This window comes from Callithrix jacchus, chromosome 14 (genome assembly GCF_049354715.1).
Source record: "Callithrix jacchus isolate 240 chromosome 14, calJac240_pri, whole genome shotgun sequence".
In the NCBI taxonomy this organism is placed as follows: Eukaryota; Metazoa; Chordata; class Mammalia; order Primates; family Cebidae; genus Callithrix; species Callithrix jacchus.
In genome coordinates, this window is record NC_133515.1 from 59290705 (window position 1) to 59311132 (window position 20428).

General features: G+C 42.0%; 1 protein-coding gene and 1 pseudogene across 2 annotated transcripts in view; one reads left to right on the forward strand and one right to left on the reverse strand.

The window, feature by feature from the left end:
* RTN4 (reticulon 4) overlaps positions 1–20428 on the forward strand; it is a 275201-nt gene that overhangs the window by 40752 nt on the left and 214021 nt on the right.
* Positions 13881–16565, reverse strand: LOC144579295 (serine/arginine repetitive matrix protein 1 pseudogene; annotated as a pseudogene). The gene has a single exon (XR_013526607.1). The product of XR_013526607.1 is annotated as a serine/arginine repetitive matrix protein 1 pseudogene (transcript).

Genomic DNA, 20428 nt, shown 5'->3' on the forward strand with positions numbered 1-20428 from the left:
TGACATAACTAACTTATAAATAAATCTAGAGTAAGAAGCTCTCAGAAATAAATCACACTTTTGTTATGATGACATTTAGATTTGTCTTTGAAATATTTATACCATTGCTTCCTTTTTCCCATATGGTCATTTCTTATATTGAATCTTGATAAAATCCAAGATTATAACTTTGTGCAAAACAGTGTAGGCATTTTTATCTAAGGGCATAAGCTAATGTCCAGATGTAATACTTTCTGGTGATCTAATTTGATAGCAAGAACTGAGGAAGTTGTGGGTAGTATCCTGTCTGTTAGACTGTCTTCCCAAACATGAAATGCTACAAGCCTGATGACAAGCAGGATTTCATTTCAAGGTTGGACTTGCTGGCAAAAACCTAGAGTGTAATAATGTTGTACTGCTGGTTTGAAGATGTGTCCATGCTTTGATATATATATAAATATGGCAGAGCTCAAACTTCTAGTATAAAAGCTGGGAATCTTGGCATATTATTACTGAGCGAGAGGACCAGTCAAATTTTGCATAGAAGTAGACCTGTGATACCTATAGGTATGGAAAATATAAGAAGTGGTTTCGGACGATTTCAAGTATCTGAGTATTTGATTGAAAACTCTAAAAGTTCTATGCCATGGACAAGTGTAATATTAAAAATATTTAATGATTAGTATGGCATGGGCACAAATCAAGCAGGACAGGTACCCAGTGAAAGAGAACAGCCTTTAGCCCTTATGCCACACACCAGGACATACTAGCTAAATGTCAGCCTTGACCATGAAACATGGTTAAAATGAGCTGCTGGCTGGGCGAGGTGGTAATCCCAGCACTTTGGGAGGTTGAGGCAGGAGGATCGCTTGAGTTTGAGACCAGCCTAGGCAACACAGTAAGATCCTGTCTCTGTTACTAAAAAAAGAAAAAAAAATTTTCAAGTAAAAAATAAAAATGAGCTGCTATTAGAATAAGAGCAGAAAGCATAACTTTTTCCCCTCCTAAATTTAAATTGATTATGTATTTTTATGTTATGGTGGTAAGAAGATTAACGGGCAGTCAGACAGCTTCATATTAAAATTGTGGCCCTACCTCTTCCTCATTTATAAAATATGGGCAGTCATCCCTTAGGCTTGCTGTGAGGATTAGTGATAATGTATGTGTATCACTAATATATGTGTATAACATAACAGAGGAACTTAAGAAAAGATAGCTGTAATTTCTACATAATAGGCCCCAGAAACACATTTCTCTGTTAGTTTATACTTGCTAAATCCCATATGTCTATTGATTTGTATTTATATGTTTATCCTTCTTTAAAGTATTTGATATATCGGTGCAACTTATTGCTGATATTAAGCTATCTGTCCACATTCGGATTAGGGTTGCCTGGCTTATCTTATAAATTCAGAAGCATTCAAGCTGAGTTTTTAATTTTTCTATTTAGTGCTAAACAGAGTACTGGATAATTAGAATTCAGCTTTCTAAAGCATAGCATTTTTAAAGTAATACATGTACATAGTTTTAAAAGCAATATATTACTAAAGGGCTTATAAAATAATATTTTAATTTTTGGCCTTCATACTAGCTGTTGAAAAGAGTAGATAAAGGATGGAAAAAGGGAATGGAAAGAGAGACGTATTTCAGCAGCCCTGGTTCTTTATGTACCGATGGCTTACAACCTGTTTTTTTTTTTCCTTTGAGACCTATCCGATTGATAGAAAGCTGTTATGTGTCCATTGACAGAGCTGAGGAAAAAGTGTGTTCATGAAAGCCAGGGGGATAAAGTAGACGTATCATCTTAGAGGAAGCTTAAACAGCTGCTGTCGTTGTTCTTTTCACTTTGCCTTGTTTTTCCTTTGCTCGTTATTATTCCTTCTGAGTTAGAATTGCCCCTGGCAGCTTTCCCAAGGAAAGTAAAAGTTGTCAAGTGAATATAAATTTTAAAAAGGCTGGATTCCAAGGTATTTTATTCTTTTTGTAGCAATTGCGAATGGCAGTTCGCTCTTGATTTGGCTTTCTTTAAGTCTGTTATTGGTGTAGACGAATGCTTGTGATTTTTGCACATTGATTTTATATCCTGAGACTTTGCTGAAGTTGTTTATCAGTTTCAGGAGTTTTTGGGCTGAGGCGATGGGGTCTTCTAGGTATACTATCATGTCGTCTGCAAATAGAGACAATTTGGCTTCCACCTTTCCTATTTGAATACCCTTTATTTCTTTTTCTTGCCTGATTGCTCTGGCTAGAACTTCCAGTACTATATTGAATAGGAGTGGTGAGAGAGGGCATCCTTGTCTAGTGCCAGATTTCAAAGGGAATGCTTCCAGTTTTTGCCCATTCAGTATGATATTGGCTGTTGGTTTCTCATAAATAGCTTTTATTACTTTGAGATACGTTCCATCGATACCGAGTTTATTGAGGGTTTTTAGCATAAAGGGCTGTTGAATTTTGTCAAATGCCTTCTCTGCGTCAATTGAGATAATCATGTGGTTTTTGTTTTTGGTTCTGTTTATGTGGTGAATTACGTTGATAGACTTGCGTATGTTGAACCAGCCTTGCATCCCTGGGATGAATCCTACTTGATCATGATGAATAAGTGTTTTGATTTGCTGTTGCAATCGGCTTGCCAATATTTTATTGAAGATTTTTGCATCTATGTTCATCATGGATATTGGCCTGAAGTTTTCTGGACCCCTTCCTGACACCTTACACTAAAATTAACTCCAGATGGATTAAAGACTTAAACATAAGACCTGGCACCATAAAAACCCTAGAAGGAAATCTAGGCAAAACTATCCAGGACATAGGAGTAGGCAAGGACTTCATGAACAAAACACCAAAAGCATTGGCAACAAAAGCCAAAATAGACAAATGGGACCTAATCAAACTCCACAGCTTCTGCACGGCAAAAGAAACAGTCACTAGAGTGGATCGGCAACCAACAGAATGGGAAAAAATTTTCGCAGTCTACCCATCTGACAAAGGGCTGATATCCAGAATTTACAAAGAACTCAAACAGATTTACAGGAAAAAAACAAAAAAGCCCATTCAAAAGTGGGCAAAGGATATGAACAGATACTTTACAAAAGAAGACATATATGAGGCCAACAATCATATGAAAAAATGCTCATCGTCACTGGTCATCAGAGAGATGCAAATCAAAACCACATTGAGATATCATCTCACGCCAGTTAGAATGGCGATCATTAAAAAATCTGGAGACAACAGATGCTGGAGAGGATGTGGAGAAAAAGGAACACTTTTACACTGTTGGTGGGAGTGTAAATTAGTTCAACCATTGTGGAAGACGGTGTGGCGATTCCTCAAGGCCTTAGAAATAGAAATTCCATTTGACCCAGCAATCCCATTACTGGGTATATATCCAAAAGACTATAAATCATTCTACTATAAGGACACATGTACACGAATGTTCATTGCAGCACTGTTTACAATAGCAAAGACCTGGAATCAACCCAAATGCCCATTGATAATAGACTGGATTGGAAAAATGTGGCACATATACACCATGGAATATTATGCAGCAATCAGAAATGATGAGTTCGTGTCGTTTGTAGGGACATGGATGAATCTGGAGAACATCATCCTCAGCAAACTGACACAAGAACAGAAAATGAAACACCGCATATTCTCACTCATAGGTGGGTGATGAAAAATGAGAACACATGGACACAGAAAGGGGAGTACTAAACACTGGGGTCTATTGGGGGGAAAAGGGGAGGGCCAGTGGGAGGGGGAGGTGGGAGGGATAGCCTGGGGAGAAATGCCAAATGTGGGTGAAGGGGAGAAGAAAAGCAAAGCACACTGCCATGTGTGTACCTACGCAACTGTCTTGCATGCTCTGCTCATGTACCCCAAAACCTATAATCCAATAAAAAATTAAAAAAAAAAAAAAAAAAAAAGGCTGGAGATGGAAAATGGAGTTGGGAGGAAGAGCAAGATTATAAAGTTAAGTGGAGAAGGAGAAAGATTGAGTTGTGAGCTACATAGGGCTTTGACGCTAAAAGAGGCTCCATGTAAGCTACACGGAAGGAGGTATAATGTGGGTCTGCACAGAAACCTGCATTCTAGACCAGCCCCACCACTTCCTAGCTATGTGTGCTTTTCTTCACACTTAAGATAAATTTATTTTGACTAGATAACTCCTCTTGTCATTTTGAACTCTCAAATTCAGTAATTCTGAAAAGGTAGAAATTATTTCCTAGTGCTGCTTGACCTTCAACCTAAATTTGAAATATTACAATTGAACATCAGCATCAACAACATCTACTGAATACCTATTTAGCGCACAATTTCTGCTAGCAAGATTACAATTTCAATGGAAAGACACAGCATATTTTTTAAATTTCTACTAATAATTCCTTAATTCCTTAGTATTATCTAATAGCCAGTCCATATTCAAATTTCACCAATTGCTTAACCATGCCTTTTAGCCTTTGAATTGTTCCGATGAAGATTTAACCAGTGTTCGTGTGTTTTACTGGGTCTTGCTCGAGTGAGTCTTCTCTCTTTTCTTCTTCTTCTGCTATGATTGACATAGCAGGCGCATAGCAAGGGCCATGATGAATTAAGTTTCTCTGATTTCATATTAGGTTTTCGTTCCACCATATCAGTGAGGAAAGGAAGAAATTTATTCCAAGGTCTAAAAGATTTAATTGTAACTAGTCACATTTTTATTTATTATCGTCAAGCATGTATCAAAATGGATTTCTATTAAATTTATTCATTCAGAAAGGTTTAGAAACATTCTGAAATGGAAATCTAATAAAAATTTTTCTTAATATTAAGAACTTTTCTTAAATCCTGAACTAACTAAGAAATGACCCTTAGTTAAATTAATCACTTTTTTTAACTTTAAAAGATGAATAAATAGTTACTTTTTAGGTGCCTGGAATTCTGTTAGATTGCTAAAGCATATGTTAAGTTAAAAATCAAAGCAGAGGCCTTATTTTTTTTTTAACTTTGTACATTTCACAGACAATTCATACATTTCTTCCATTGTTTCCCAGAAAAAAACAGCATTTAACAAATGTTTTATGTAGCACTACTGAAATTATAAGCTGCCAGTTTGCTAGTAGTTATAATTTATTGTGTTTTTGAATAAAAACATATTGGATACATAATAAAGACCTTGTTATTTATATAGTTTTTAAAGTTTTTTTAATTGATAATTATCTACAGCTACCTTCGGTGCCTTGAGGATCTGTGTCAGTCTCCTTCATGTTCTTTTTTTAGACTCAAAACAAAAGGTCACTTTCAAATACCTATAGAGCTCTGGCACTACTGTAAATGAGTGAAATGTATCACAGTCAGGGAAAGGAACATCTAGGGACTTTTCAAAAGCGACAATAGTGATAAATTCCAGGCAATTTTTATTATGCAGGATTGTGGACTTGGTGTACCTTGTTGAAAGCTGGAAATGTCGATTTGATGTAAGTAGTCCTGATATTTCAGAGTACTGTGTGGGCCAAACAAAACACATCTGCAGACCAGACTTGACTTGCAGGTCACTAATTTAAACCTCTGTCCTAAACTGAGGCTAGATTTAATTTCTTATTTCCATCAACTTTATTTTTATGTATTTATTTAGACAGAGTCTTGCTCTGTCACACAGGCTGGAGTGCACTGGTGCGATCTTGGCTCACTGCAACCTCTGCCTCCTGGGTTCAAGCAATTCTGCCTCAGCCTCCCGACTAGCTGGGATTACAGGCACCTGCCACCACACCCAGAAAATTTTTGTATTTTTAGTAGAAATGGGGTTTCACCATGTTGGCCAGGCTGGTCTCAAACTCCTGACCTCAAGTGATCCACCCGCTTTGGTCTCCCAAAGTGCTGGGATTATAGGCGTGAGCCACCACGCCAGGCCTCCATCAACTTTAAAAGAAGCTTTTCGAATGGATTAAGAAAGTAAAGAATTACCATATTTTCTCATTTGGAAAAGCCTACTGCAGAATACCCAATTTACTGATTTGCTGGTAACAGAAGGGAGGATAAAGGGTAGACCTACTATGTGTAAGCCAATCCAGTATGGAGACCATTTTGATTTCTAATGCCGAGGAATGCGGAAGATAGCACAGACGTAATTTGTGGGTAGAGAGAAAGGTACAGACTCCTTAAGTAATTCTGACTTCTCCCAACCCCACTCTAAAGAATAAATCTGTAGCATTCTTCCCCAACTATATGCCATAAGCCTGATTAAGAAGCAGTATTACAGCTTTAAAACAGAGGCTACAAAAGTGCATTTTGAAGATTTGCCTACATGGATCCTTGTCTCTATCCAGTTAGCTCTTTAGTGGAAATTTCACTGTGGCTGTGGGGGCTTTCCATTGTCATGTTGTATATCAAATTGCACCAATAGTCACCACCAAGCATTTTTAGCTCTCCACTGTGGGCAAACTCTTCTTTTTTTTTTTTTTTTTTTTTGTATTTTTAGTAGAGACGGGGTTTCACCATGTTGACCAGGATGGTCTTGATCTCTTGACCTCGTGATCCACCCGCCTTGGCCTCCCAAAGTGCTGGGATTACAGGCGTGAGCCACCGCACCTGGCCTGGAACTCTTTATTTTTTTTTATTATTTTTTTTTTTTAGGAGTCCTTGGTGGAGATCACGGGATAGTTCTTTTTTTTTTTTTTTTTTAGGGAAAAAGAGAAAAAGAAGGGGAAAAAAAGAAAAAGAGGGAAAAAGGAATATTACTTCATTCCTAAAATGGGTTTCAATAATGGCCGATCAATATTTTGAGTGTTTAAAGTGGTTAATGCACATTTTGTGTGTTTAAAATGGAGACCTCTCTTGTGTTTATTTGTTCTGGTTCTGAGTTCAAGTCCTGGATATCTTATCAATTTGTTGTCTCATTGAATCTAAATCTCATTATGTGTCTTATGTATCTGGGTGTTAAGATCTCTTATTGTTGTATTAATCCTTTTACCCTTGCATCCTTGTAGCTTTGAAATCTATTAAGTGTGAGAATTGCAACTCCTGCTTTTTATTTATTTATTTTTGCTCTCCATTTGGTTGGTGAGCTTTTTTCCATCCCCTTGTTTTGAGTCTTTGTATATCTTTAGATATATCGTTAGATTTTGTGGATAATGAATATTTTGTGTGTTTAAAATGGAGAGCCCTATTGAGTTTATTTGTTCTGGATCTTAGTTCCAGTCCCGGATATCGTTATCAATTTTCTGTCTCGTTGAATCTAAATCTCATTATGGGTCTTATGTATCTGGGTGTTAAGATCTCTTATTATTACATTAATCCTTTTATCCTTGTATCCTTGTAGCTTTGAAATCTATTTTGTCAAATGTGAAAATTGCAACTCCTGCTTATTTATTTATTTTTGCTCTCCATTTGGTTGGTATGTTTTTTTTTTTTTTTCCAACCCTTTATTTTGAGTCTATGTATATCTTTGGATATACAGTTAGATTTTGTCTGTATCTTTTGATTGGGAGATTTGGTCGATTTAAATTTAGGGTTGCTGCCGTTTGATATTAACTGGCTATTTTGTCCTTTCATTGATAAAAATTCTTCTTTATGTTAATGCTCTTTACTTTTTGGTGTATTTTTAGAAAGGGTCATACTGGTTGTTCCTTTCTGTGTATAGTGCTTCTTTTAGAAGTTCTTGTAAAGCAGGCCTGGTGGTAATAAAATCTCTGAGTACTTGCTTGTTCCTAAAAATTTTTATTTTTCCTTCAAATGTAAAGCTTAAATTGGCAGGATATGAAATTCTGGGCTGAAAGTTCTGTTGATTAAGTATATTGAATATTGGCCCCCACTCTCTTCTAGCTTGTAGGGTTTCCGTTGAGAGATCTGCTGTAAGCCTAATAGGCTTACCTTTATGGGTAACTTGATCTTTCTCTCTGGCTGCCCTTAATATTTTCTCCTTCGTTTCGATCTTGGTGAATCTAACGATTATGTGCCTTGGGGTTGGTCTTCTTGAGGAATATCTTTGTGGTGGTCTCTGTATTGCCTGGGGTTGCATAGTGTCCTGCTTTGCTAAATTAGGAAAATTTTCCTGGATAATGTCCTGGAGAGTATTTTCCAGCTTGAATTGATTCTCTCCGTCACATTCAGGTACACCAATCAAGCGTATATTAGGTCTTTTCACATAGTCCCATATTGCTTGGAGACTTTGCTCATTCCTTTTTATCCTTTTTTCTCTATTCTTGTCTTGTTGTGTTGTTTCATTAAGTTGATCTTCGACCTCTGATACCCTTTCTTCTGCTTGATCCATTCGGCTGTTTAAGCTTGTACATGTTTCACTAAGTTCTCGTGTTGTATTTTTCAACTCCATAAGTTCATTTGTATTCCTCTCTATATTGTCTATTCTTTTCAACATTTCATCTAATCTTTTTTCCAAGTTCTTAGTTTCTTTACATTGGGTTAGAACAAGTTCCTTTAACTCCCAGAAGTTTCTTATCATCCACCTTTTAAAGCCTACTTCAGATAATGGAACTCAGTCCTTTTCCATCAGGGCTTGTTCCGTTACTGATGAGTCCTTTTCCATCAGGGCTTGTTCGGTTGCTGATGAGTCCTTTTCCATCAGGGCTTGTTCTGTTGCTGATGGGTTCTGATTTTGAGTATACTCGGCCTTCTTAGGCTGTTTTTTTCCTTCATTGTAGATGAACCGCCTTTCTAATTAGTTTTCTGAGTCGACGTCCGACTTATTTATTCCCAGTGTTGGGATCCGAGCAACCCACTGTGGCAGCCTAAATAGCAGCGATAAGACTGATGGTGCTCTTCTGCCCGGGAATCTCTGGTCTGGCTTCCTTCTTGAGTCCGCAACAAGCGGCTCTGACTTCCCGGAGCTCCAAACTCCGGTCAGTAGGGGAAGCAGTCCCGTTGGCTCTGCATGAAGAGCTGCTGCGCCGAGATGCCGGCAAAACCACTGCGGCGGCCACAAGAGTCGCGCTGGCGACCCATGGGGCTCCTCCACTGGGAATCGGCTGATCGGTGAGTGACGAAAATTCGTCTAAAAGTGTGGCGTCATCTCGTTCTCTGGGCTTTCACTGGGAGCTACAATCCTGAGCTGTTAGTGGTCGGCCATCTTGGATCGATCGGGCGGGCAAACTCTTTAAGCTCCCATGTGTATGACTGTGTTAGGGCCATAGTGAGAAGGATCCACCTTTTCCACTCAAGGAATGGTTGTAGGGGTTAAATTCTGTTATCTTTTTTATTAGGTCAGATAATAAAGACACCATCATAAATAGAGTGAGCTTTAGGTGGATTTGTGCTTAACAGGAAGTGCATATCACCCTTCCAACACTTTGGTTGTACACAGGTCAGAATGTATGTTAACACATTCCTATCCATTTTCTTTTGGAATTCTTCCTTCACTTCATACTGCTCACATATTTTAATTATACTGTTGTTGTTTTGAGATGGATTCTCGCTCTCTTGCTCAGGCTGAAGTGCAGTGGCAGTATCTCAGCTCACTGCCACCTCCACCTTCCGGGTTCAAGTGATTATCCTGCTTTAGCCTCCTGAGTAGCTGAGATTACAGGCACCTGCCACAATGCCCAGCTAATTTTTGTATTTTTAGTAGAAATGGGGTTTCACCATGTTGGCCCAGCTGGTCTCAAACTCCTCAGGTGATCTGCCCGCCTCAGTCTCCCAGAGTGCTGGGATCACAGCTGTGAGCTACTATGCCTGGCCTGCTCACACATTTTGAAAATTGCATTTTAAAAGCAGCCCCAGCAATGAGACCAAATTATCGAAGATTTTTGCCTTTTTTTTTTTTTTTCCTTTTTTAACGATGTTTCGCTCTTGTTGCCCAAGCTGGAATGTAGTGGCGCAGTCTCGGCTCACTGCAACCTCTGCCTTTTGGGTTCAAGCAATTCTGCCTCAGCCTCCCGAGTAGCTGAGATTACATGTGTGCTCCACCGCACCTGGCTAATTTTTTATTTTTAGTAGACACAGGGTTTCTCCATGTTCATCAGGCTGGTCCTGAACCCCTGACTACAGGAGATCTTCCTGCCTCAGTCTCCCAAAGTGCTGGGATTACAGGCGTGAGCTACCTTGCCAGGCCTGCTCACCATTTGGAAAATACACATTTTGGAAGCAGCCCCCAGCAGTGAAACTGAATTATCGAAGATGTTTGCCAAATTGTTTAAAGAGCTATGCGTTTATGAATTAACGATCATGGGTTCTGACTGCCGGCCCTGACCAGTCCAAAGAGCAAACAGTTTATAAAGTCAGCTTGAAAAGTCCGCATGCTGTTTTTGCCCAGCCTCCCTGGGGTGAGTACTTAATGCTGATCAGCATCTAAACACAACATCCAGAAACAGGTTCATGCTGCTACTAGGATCAATAATGAGGATGGCAAAAACATTGGCAGAGAGATTCTAGTGGCCTTCCAGATTGCAGTGCAGAGAACCTGCTTGCTAAGAAACCAAAGATAGGTATTAACCTTGGCATTAGAGAATGTGACTCTCCCTGTTTTCTTGAGGGTGCAGGGACAGGGAGACTGATTGCCAAGGCTATTCCTTTGCCCAGGTTGGTCGCTTAGAGATGGGAAAGACTCCTTTCTGCTATCTGTGTATATAAAGAGTCTCCAAGCTTTTTCTACTCTCTGGGTATGCCTTTTCAGGTGTCAAGTGAACCTGATAGTATTTTCTAAGAGATGATCTTCATGCTGACCACTTCTGTAAGGGACAAGCGATCTTGAAGAGCTCCTCACACCAGCAGCAGACACCAGAAAAAGGTGCATATCTTAAACCCAAGTGACACATAAATTAGACATCAGTAAGATTACAGCTACTCTCATTCTCTGATTTGTAATCCATGAAAAATTGCTCATAAAATAAATATTTTCCAAATGAAATAGGACTGAAGTAGTCATTTTGAAGAAATTTTCCTGGGACTGCTCTGTGAAATGAATCACCAACTCCTAACTTATCTGCCTGGTAAATGCTAGGTTTGCCTAATGCAAGGTATCCCATTGATAAGGATAATAGCAGGGACAGCAAACACTTCTTAAAATTACCTTTGCTTAAATGCTAAATAGAGCATTGAAACTAGTTCTGAGGCTTCACAAGGAAACTGTGAACTAATTTTGAGCTGTATAGATCATGAAGGTGCAGAAAGAAAAGTTGAAGGAATGCGCTTATTCAATTTGAAAAGAACAACAGTATCGTCACAGTTCTGCTTTTGAGTCTCCAAAAACCCCTCACATTAAGGTTACAACCAACCCTAAGCCACATGAGCCATAGACCTAAATAATAAACAATTCTTATTTGAGACAGAATAATTTGCTGATGATGGAAATTGTGAAGGCTGATATTGGGTGAATAAAAAAAGTTGTAGAAGGAGCTACTCTGAAGGCCTTAAAAATAAACTACTTGCTCTCTTCTGCTTGATATAATTATGGTAGTGTCTGGGTTTTGGAGGAGTCCTTAAGAAAATTCTTGAGATGCTCTTTTTGGAGAAGGCCTGTAACACAGTTACTTAATCCAACAACCATTTCCTGATTACCTACTAAAAGATGAACAAGACATCCTATGTATCTTGTGGGTACTTGCAATCTAGAAGTAAAGTTATCTACAAACAGTTGTAATACAACATGGTAAGACTTAAAATGGAAACGTATACAGAACAATGACCCTTCTTGGTTAGGACTGACTAGACTGTGTGCCAGTTTGACTCAGTAGATGGCAGCAGAGATGCCAGCAAGAGATGTCACCTTCAGTGATTTGAATTGTTTTACTGGGCAGAAGTGAGGCTGGTCCTATTGTTTCTCGTTGCATCTTTTCATAGAGTCATATTTTCTGGCTGGAAAGCTTGAGCAGCTCGAGCACCATTCTTGAGGGATTTGTATTCCTAAGAAGATGACCCTTTAAAGAAAAAAGTTACTCTATATGAAAATATTTAAATATCCAAGCACTTTTTCATTTTTAGCTTTTCAGTGAAACAGGGATGAGGGCGGGGTGAGTGGGGTGAGTCTGGGCCTGGAGAGAGGGCTTTGTTTTCCAAACATAGGATTTATTTTCAAGACACTTCAAAGGCTGTATTGTAGTAGGAGCCTGCTTGTTAGGCAGCGATCCTACACTGTTAGATGGTTGACCAGGCCCCTCGTGGCTTGGCTGACTTTGCTGTTTGTGCTGTTTTCGGTCGAAGCACAGGCTAGCTGAAGAGCTGTCGCTGATGCCGTAACTGTAGCTTTGCAGCCTTTTGGTGTGCCCAGCGTATTCTTCAGGAAACTAAGAAATGTAGACTTAAAAATAACCCCTGCTGGACACCTTGTTGCCAGATTGTGGGGAGTTTGTTTGCCCAAAATCATTGAGATGGTTTCAGAACTAATTGAAAGAGAGTGCCTGCTTATTCTGCTTGGACAGTGTTCAAGCCTGGATTCAAAGCGAGGCAATGAGATGAGTACAGAGGTGAAAGCAAGAGGCATCTCTGTATGACTCTGAAGCAGACCCTCGCGAGGAAGTACTTCTGGGACTTCTTTATTATTTTCTGACCGGAACTGGCAGCTCACGGATCCGCACACACCACAGAGCTTTGGAAGGGGGACTGTGAGCCAAGGTTGAGACTTCTTTCACCTCACAGCTGGGGTTTAATTTAATTTTTTTTTTTTTAAATTTAGAAATTTATTCTGTTTAATCCACAAGCTTTATATAGCTTTAGTTTAAAACAAAAGATCACAACAAAAACAGTGAAACCAAGACACTATTCCAAAGTCTGGGCCCTTCCAGCCTTCCAAATACAAGAGTTCTGAAAGTTGTCTATACCAACTGGAACAGAAGACAAAAATGTGAGCAGAGTCATGACATTTCATTAAACAAAATTTTATGTAACTGAAGGATCCTTCCTGGGGCTCTCTCATTGCCTTTACAAAAGAAAAACAAAAACAAAAAATACAAAACCAGAATAGAATGAGTCCAGTGTTCCAAATCAACTTGTTACACATCAATATAAACCCACAGTGTCCTGGCAAACAACATGCTTTCATTTTCTATCTCATCCTAGAGCTTGAATCCTGATTCATTTCAGCAGAGACTCCACAGGCAACAGGAAAGATTGTGGCATTAAAATATTCATTTATATTTTTGTGGTAGTTCAAGAGTGGTCTTATTTCTGGGCAAGCTTACAGACCATACAAGGTCAGAAGCTTAACTTAAATGGGTGCTAAGACTCAAATGATAAAAATGTAAAAAAAAGGAAAAACAAAAAAAAAAATCCCCTCTGGGAAGAGACAGGGCATTTAAAGGAACCATAAAAATGCCAACAGTATTTAAACCCCCTTTTTTAAAAAGGGAATTTTTTTTTTTTTTGGCTTAAAATGTTTCACTCTAAATGAATTATGTCAGCTGTCAATGAAAGAATGTCACTAATACACGGTGGACACCTTTTGCAATGTAAATCCATGCCGTTTTTTTTACATGGTGAACTTCAACCTAGCAATTATTACAACAGATATTATAGTCTAAAGCTCAAACGCATTTTTAGCAATTTTGAAATTGAACTGCGTACAAACCAAATAAAATTTACATCATAACAAACATTTCCACCTAAGACTGTGGGGACACTTGGGCCTTTCTCATTCATCTCAGGGCCTTTTCACGTGGGTGCTTTTCTTTCTTTTTTTTTTTTTTTTGAGACGGAGTTTCGCTCTTGTTACCCAGGCTGGAGTGCAATGGCGCGATCTCCGCTCACAGCAACCTCCGCCCACCGCAACCTCCGCCTCCTGGGTTCAGGCAATTCTCCTGCCTCAGCCTCCCGAGTAGCTGGGATTACAGGCACGCGCCACCATGCCCATCTAATTTTTTGTATTTTTAGTAGAGACGGGGTTCCACCATGTTGACCAGGATGGTCTCGATCTCTTGACCTCGTGATCCACCCGCCTCGGCCTCCCAAAGTGCTGGGATTACAGGCTTGAGCCACCGCGCCCGGCCACGCAGGTGCTATTCTAAGTCATCAAGGTTATCTTCAGCTTCACTTACAGTCTCCTTCTTTGGCTCTGGCACCGCCACGGGTTCTTCCTGTGCTAATGTGGTTGTGGCAGTTGCAATGGCTGCAGGGGTTAGAGCAGCCACAGCAGCTGCAGCCACAGCTTTTTCCTTCTTGTGTTTCTTGTGCTTCTTATTTTTTTGTGTGTTTCTTGTCCTTCTTTTTCTTCTTTTTCTTTCCACCTCCTTCTTGATCCAAATTTCTTGGCGGTGATGGGCTTGGTGTCGGGCTTTTGGCCTTTTTGATCCGTACAGCTGGTGACCAGTTTGTAGGCGGTGACTGAGACTGGATGGGGGACGGAGGTGCTGGGGGCTTTTTAACTGTTGGCTCAGGAGACCCAGAGACAGATCGGGAGGATGAGACCCTGTTACAGACTGTGGGCTTGGTGAAGCAGCCTTTTTTATCTTTTTAGGTTCCGGAGTCCTGGCGACTCTCCTAATGGGCCTAGTACTTGGAGATGGGGACTGTCTTCTTTGGGGTGATGAGGACGCTCCTCTTCGAACAGGTGGAGGACTTGAGGAGGTCTGAGGAGCTGGAGGCCGTGGTGAGGGCAAATGCCGTTTGTTTGGTTGTGGTGATCGGGCCTCCCGCATAGACCGGCTTGGGGAAGACCCTTTCCTATGCTTGGATGATAATGAAGGTGAACGTCTCTTGGTGACTGGGGAGCTTCTTTGTTTGGGAGGTGGAGAATGGGAGACCCGATGCTTTGGTGATGGAGATGGTGATGCCCTTCGTTTAGGAGGGGGAGGAGGAGAAGGAGAGTATCTCCTCTGTATTGGAGGAGAATATCTTCTAGGAGAAGGTGAGCGCCGACGTGGGGGTGGAGAAGGAGTCCTTCGTCGTGGTGGTGGTGTGGGAGACCTGCGCTGTCGAGGAGGAGGGGTGGGCGAAGGAGACCGTCGCCTTCTGGTGGGTGGTGGGGTTGGACTTCTCCTCCGTCTACCACTTTTAGTCACTGGCGATTGCCATCGCTTTCCCATCTGCATCCGAGGGGATGTCTCTTTTTGGCGCTGTCGTGGTGATGGAGAGGCACTCTGGGAAGGGGAATGTCTCCGCCGCCTGCCAACCTCACCATTCTTCACATGGGATCTCTTGGGTCTTTCATCTTGTGAGGAGGAGGAGCCAGAGTCAGACAAAGACTGCTGCTTTTATCGTCGGTATTGACGTCTCTGCTGCACAGAATCTGCTGCAGCCATTTTGCCACCTTTATCTTCTTCCGATTTAGATAACTCTACTTTTCTAGGCTTCGGTGCTGGTGAAGGGGATTCTCTTTTCTCAGTACCTTTATGTTTTGTTACTGAAGTTCTCCCTGGAGACATGGAAACACGACTTTTTCTTGTACAGTTTGACTGCTGGGGTGTTGGGGAATGCCGAGTTTGGGGTGGTGGAGTTGCAGGAGGTGATGGCCTGTGCCTTCGCCTTAGAGGACTTGCTGAAGGAGATAACCTACGAGTTTTTCGAGGGGGGCTGGATGTCCTCTTGGGCGGTTTCTTTGGTGGTGACCGGGAACGAGATGAAGAGGATGATGAGCTACTCCCAGACAAGGATGCTGACGAACGTCTTCTTCGTCTTACTGGTGATCTGCTGCTTCTATGCCTTGGTGGAGGAGGCATTCTCCTTAGTGGAGTTCTTCTTCGAGGAGATGGCCACCTTCTTGGGCTTGGCCACCTTCTAGGTGAATATGATCTCGATCGAGATCTATGGTGCCATCTAGGTCGAGTGTGAGAAGGAGAGCGGGACCGCGTCCAGGATCTTGATTTGGAGCATGACCGAGATCGTGGTCGGGTCTTTTCCTTCTCCTTTTCTTTTTTGGAATTTTTTTCTGGAGAAGGTTCTTTAGGCTCTGGTACAGGTTCAGGTTTGGGAACTTTCAGAATGTCACTAGTAGAAGTGGCCTCTTGTACTGAAGGTTCTTTTACTTTCACTGAAGGTTCTGGGAGCTCTGGAGTTTTTTCCTTCTTTTCTGGAGCAGGGGAAGGACTCCGGCTCTTGGTTCTGTGACCGGGAGATCGAGAATGACTGCGCTTTCTCTCTCTCCTGACAGGGGAAGGTCGTCTTCTAGGGGAAGGAGATCTGGATTTGCATCTTCTTGGGCTACCAGACCTCTCCCTTTTTTCTCTGCTGCTTTCTTTCTCTTCCTTATCCCTTTTATCTTTGTCTTCATCTTGCTTTTTCATAAATGCCCATTTTTCTTGTTCAATCTGTCTTTGTTTTATTTCTTCTTTCTTCAGCTCTAGGAAAGCAGAAGGGATTCCCGCGACGTTTTCTTGTGCACTTAGCAGCAGGGGCCACAGTTCTCCCATAAATTCTCGCGCATTTTTTCCGTTTAAAAATCCAGTCAGGTTGATTTGTATCATTTTGGAGTCTGGATTCTTCACTTCCAGCTGGTTGAATATAAACTCAATCACAACATCATCTTTAAACCCACGGATTTCTGTTACTCTTTTTGTTATCCAAGGCTTTATAACTTCCAAATTTACTTTGCTCGTGCCCACCTTTTTTTCTAGGCATTCTGCAAATTTCAGCTGCTTCAGTAGTTTCTTCTGTTTGTTGCTGAACCGATTATCCTGTTCTGCACATGTTCCGCGGAAGAATCCCGCGTCCATCTTGCCGCCTCGCTAGGACATACAGCTGGGGTTTTATTTGTCGTCTTTCTTCCTCAGCTCTCTGTCCATCAAAAACAAGATAATGAGCTTGTTGGTCAAGCAGCTTGTAATTTCCCCAGGTCAGCTGAGTGTCTAGAGGAGGAGAAACAAGGCCTAAAGGTTCCTGAGTAGGTGAATACATTTGGGAGGACAGAGAATTATTTGTAAGACGGAGTATCTCAACCTCCGCACTATTTTGGATGGCATAATTCTTTGTTATGTGAGGCTGTCCTGTGGCCTGGCTGATACAGGACACTAGATGCCAGTAATCACCTCCCCATCCCAGCTCCCCTGGTTATCAGAAATGGCTTTCAGCCATGTCCAATCACTGAGGCGATTCTCCTGGCTCAGCCTCTCAAGTAGCTGGGATTAAAGGCATGTGCCACCATGCCTGGCTAATTTTTTTGTATTTTTAGTAGAGACGAGGTTTCTCTATGTTGGTCAGGCTGGTCATGAACTCTATAGCACCACTAGTGTGAGTTTGCCTCATGAGTGTAAAAACTCTACCATTCCACAGTTAAATATCATAATTACTCGGTGGTTCTGTAGAGAGGGTTAGAGACAGCAAAGGAAGGGCCTAGACCTCCCTTATTTCTTTCTCCAACATGAATCACTACTTACCATTGCAGATCCAGAAAGCATCTTGAGCTACATGTGTGGAAATGAACAAACAAAACAAAACAGGCCTTACCTCACTTTCAGCTCATAACTCGCAAATCTAAGGGATTCTTTTTTTTTTTTTTTTTTTTAATTGAGATGGAGTTTTTCTCTTGTTCCCCAGGCTGAAGTGCAATGGTGCAATCTCAGCTCACCACAAGCTCCATCTTCAGGACACAAGCTATTCTCCTGCCGCAGCCTCCTGAGTAGCTGGGATTACAGGCATGAGCCACCGTGCCAGGTCAGGGATTCTTGGTAAGAAAGAAGTAACTGGCTGGGTGCGGTGGCTCACACCTGTAATCCCTGCACTTTGGGGGCTGAGGCGGGTGGATCATGAGGTCAAGAGATCGAGATCATCCTGGTCAACAAGGTGAAACCCCGTCTCTACTAAAAATACAAAAATTAGCTGGGCATGGTGGTGCGTGCCTATAGTCCCAGCTACCTGAGGGGCTGAGGCAGGAGAGTTGCCTGAACCCAGAATGCGGAGGTTGTGGTGAGCCGAGATCGTGCCATTGCACTCCAGTCTGGGTAACAACAATGAAACTCTGTCTCAAAAAAAAAAAAAAAAGAAGTAACTGATGGCCGGGAACAGTGGCTCATGCCTATGCCTATAATCCAAGCACTTTGGAGGCCACGGCAGGCGGATCACCTGAGGTCGGGAGTTCAAGACCAGCCTGACCAACATGGTGAAACCCCGTCTTTATATATATTAAAAAAGTAACTGATGTGCTCAGATTTCTTTGGTAGGCATAAGCATATCACCTTCAAGCATGAGCTGCCTGCCTTCCGAACTCTGCAGACCGCCTCTTCTGCTCTCTGGGGCACATTGGCTTCTCTGTTCCTGGGATTAACCTTTCTGCTTCCCACCTCTTGATCCCTTTCTATCTTCAGTTAGGAGCCCAGTCAGAGTCTCCAGGCCATGGGAACGCTTGCCTGGAAGAGTGGGAACCAAAGTGCCCTCAGTGGCTTTAGAATGTGACTTGTTATTGCATCCAGTTGTGCCTTTTGCCACAGAGGATGATAAAGATGGCTGTAGTAGGTGAGAAACTGGCATCACCCTTAAACTGACTGACATTCAAACCAAGATTTATTACAGAAAGCTACAGAGATGATAGGATTGAAAACATGACCTTCTGCTAGAAAGCTGGTGGCTCCCTCCTTCCTCGTCTTCATTTCCCTTTCACCTCTCATTAACCTTGAAGAAATATTAAAGATGAACCATAAAGGATCACTGAACAGAGAACCTTATAAATGTTTTCTACTTCTGCTTGAGACAACAAAAAGAAATTAACACAGGATGTGAAAACTAAATTATTGCAGGGAGAGATTTTTGATAGTTGAGGTTTGTGAACTTCATAAGGGGCGACAGTACCAAAGGTGGGTTTGTTGTCGTCTTTAAAGGTATTTAAGAATTGGCTGTGCCTATATCTGGCTGATTGATTGAGGAAGGGTGGGTCGTGCAGGGGAAGGGATCACCTTTTCAGTCCCCCTGCTCTGATGCTTAGATGGCGCAATACACATGTTGTGCTTGAACATGAGGTGCACCGAACTTAATTCTCTAAATAAGGACTTGGGCAATGTTCTTCACGGTGTGCGTTACCTGACCAGACTCAACAGATGATGATCTTTTCTCTGCCTTCAGCAGTGCTCTGCACATTTACATCATAAACAGCGTTGTGGGTAGGGCTCCCCCAGCAGATGACTCTGAGACAGGGGTTATGTGCAGGCTGTTGATAAGGAAGTGCTCTCCGTACCCACACCGTGGAGGGGAAGAGTAGAAAGCCGGGTTGGGCAGAGGGAGAAGCTGAGCTCTGAAGCAGTCCCGACAAAGAGCTCAGCTGACCACTTGAAATGCACTAAAGCTGGGAGGGCTCTTCTGAGGTATCCCCAGTTGGACTATTAAGCCAGGCCTTTAGACTCCTGTGGATGAGTCACTGGATGGGGTCTGCCACTGGGAGTAGGCATGACTTGGGCAGGGTGGTTTCCTTCAACCCAGGGAGTCTCGAGAGTGCTGATGGCCAAGGATCTTGCTCTGGCAGCTTTTCCACCATGCAGAGGAATAAACCCTTCATTCATGAAAGGGGATCTGGGGAACATCACAGCATCCACCATAAACAGCTTCCCCTGGCTGCTACTTGGGTCTGAGTCTTGCCTTCACCCTTTACATAAGAAGCCTTTTCCTCCAGGAACATATTTCCCTTCCCCTCGTTCCGACCCACCCCTTTGCCACCCCAGTACAGGGAGTAAGTGCAGAGCCACAGATACTGTTTGTTCAGAATTTATTCTGTCCTCCCTCATCTTCATTTCCCTCTTTCACCTCGCATCAGGCAGATTCTCAGCCTTCTGATAGCCACCTAGATGGCACGCTAAATGTCAAGCTGATTTCTTCCTCTTTGGAGAGTTTTCATTCTCGCTTTTGGGGCTGCAAATTCCCTCTCTGTCCTCTGCAAACACCTCGTGGATGAATCCGCAGGGCAGTAGCACACTCAACAGATTGCTGGACTGCAGCCTGAGTGAGCTGAGGCACTCGTTTGCAGGAGCCCATCAAGGCCTGTTTCCTCCATTAGTTCTCCAAAAGAGAGAGAGGCCATAGAACCGAATGATCTCCATCGCTCCTTCTAACTCCAGCGTCCCATACTGTTTTGATCTGAAGAATTTTCACAACAGGAAATGGCAACAAAAAAGATGCCAGATTCCCGAGTCTTTGCTGCTTCTCTCACCCACACAGAATACCAAAATCTCCTTTTCCAAATAAGTGCAAGATGTGGGATTAATTATGGCATAGCCTGAAGTGTCTGGGGGCATGAAGTTTTAAAACCCCAGGACATTTTGGAAACCAGTCTGTATTGAAATCAGCACGTTCTCAGCAGCTCGTGTTGCTGCTGTACCTAGCATGTCTGTGAGGCTCCTGTGTAAGGGTAAGTGAAGGTGATCAGGACTTGAGTTGGGCTGTATTTGAAATGCACAGAGAAGCACACTGCAGCAAGAGAGGTTTCCTGCTGGCTTCATTCTAGTGGCCTCCTTCCCCATTTATGAATCTTAATTTAAATGGATTTAGCTGTCACTGTTGGTATTTTCTGTAGCAAATTTTTTTTTAAAGGCGTGAGGCACAGTCACAGTCAACACTGGCCCTTAGAAGGAACTCGGCTCAGATACCAGGTAGAGACCCCCCCTTCAAACTGTCC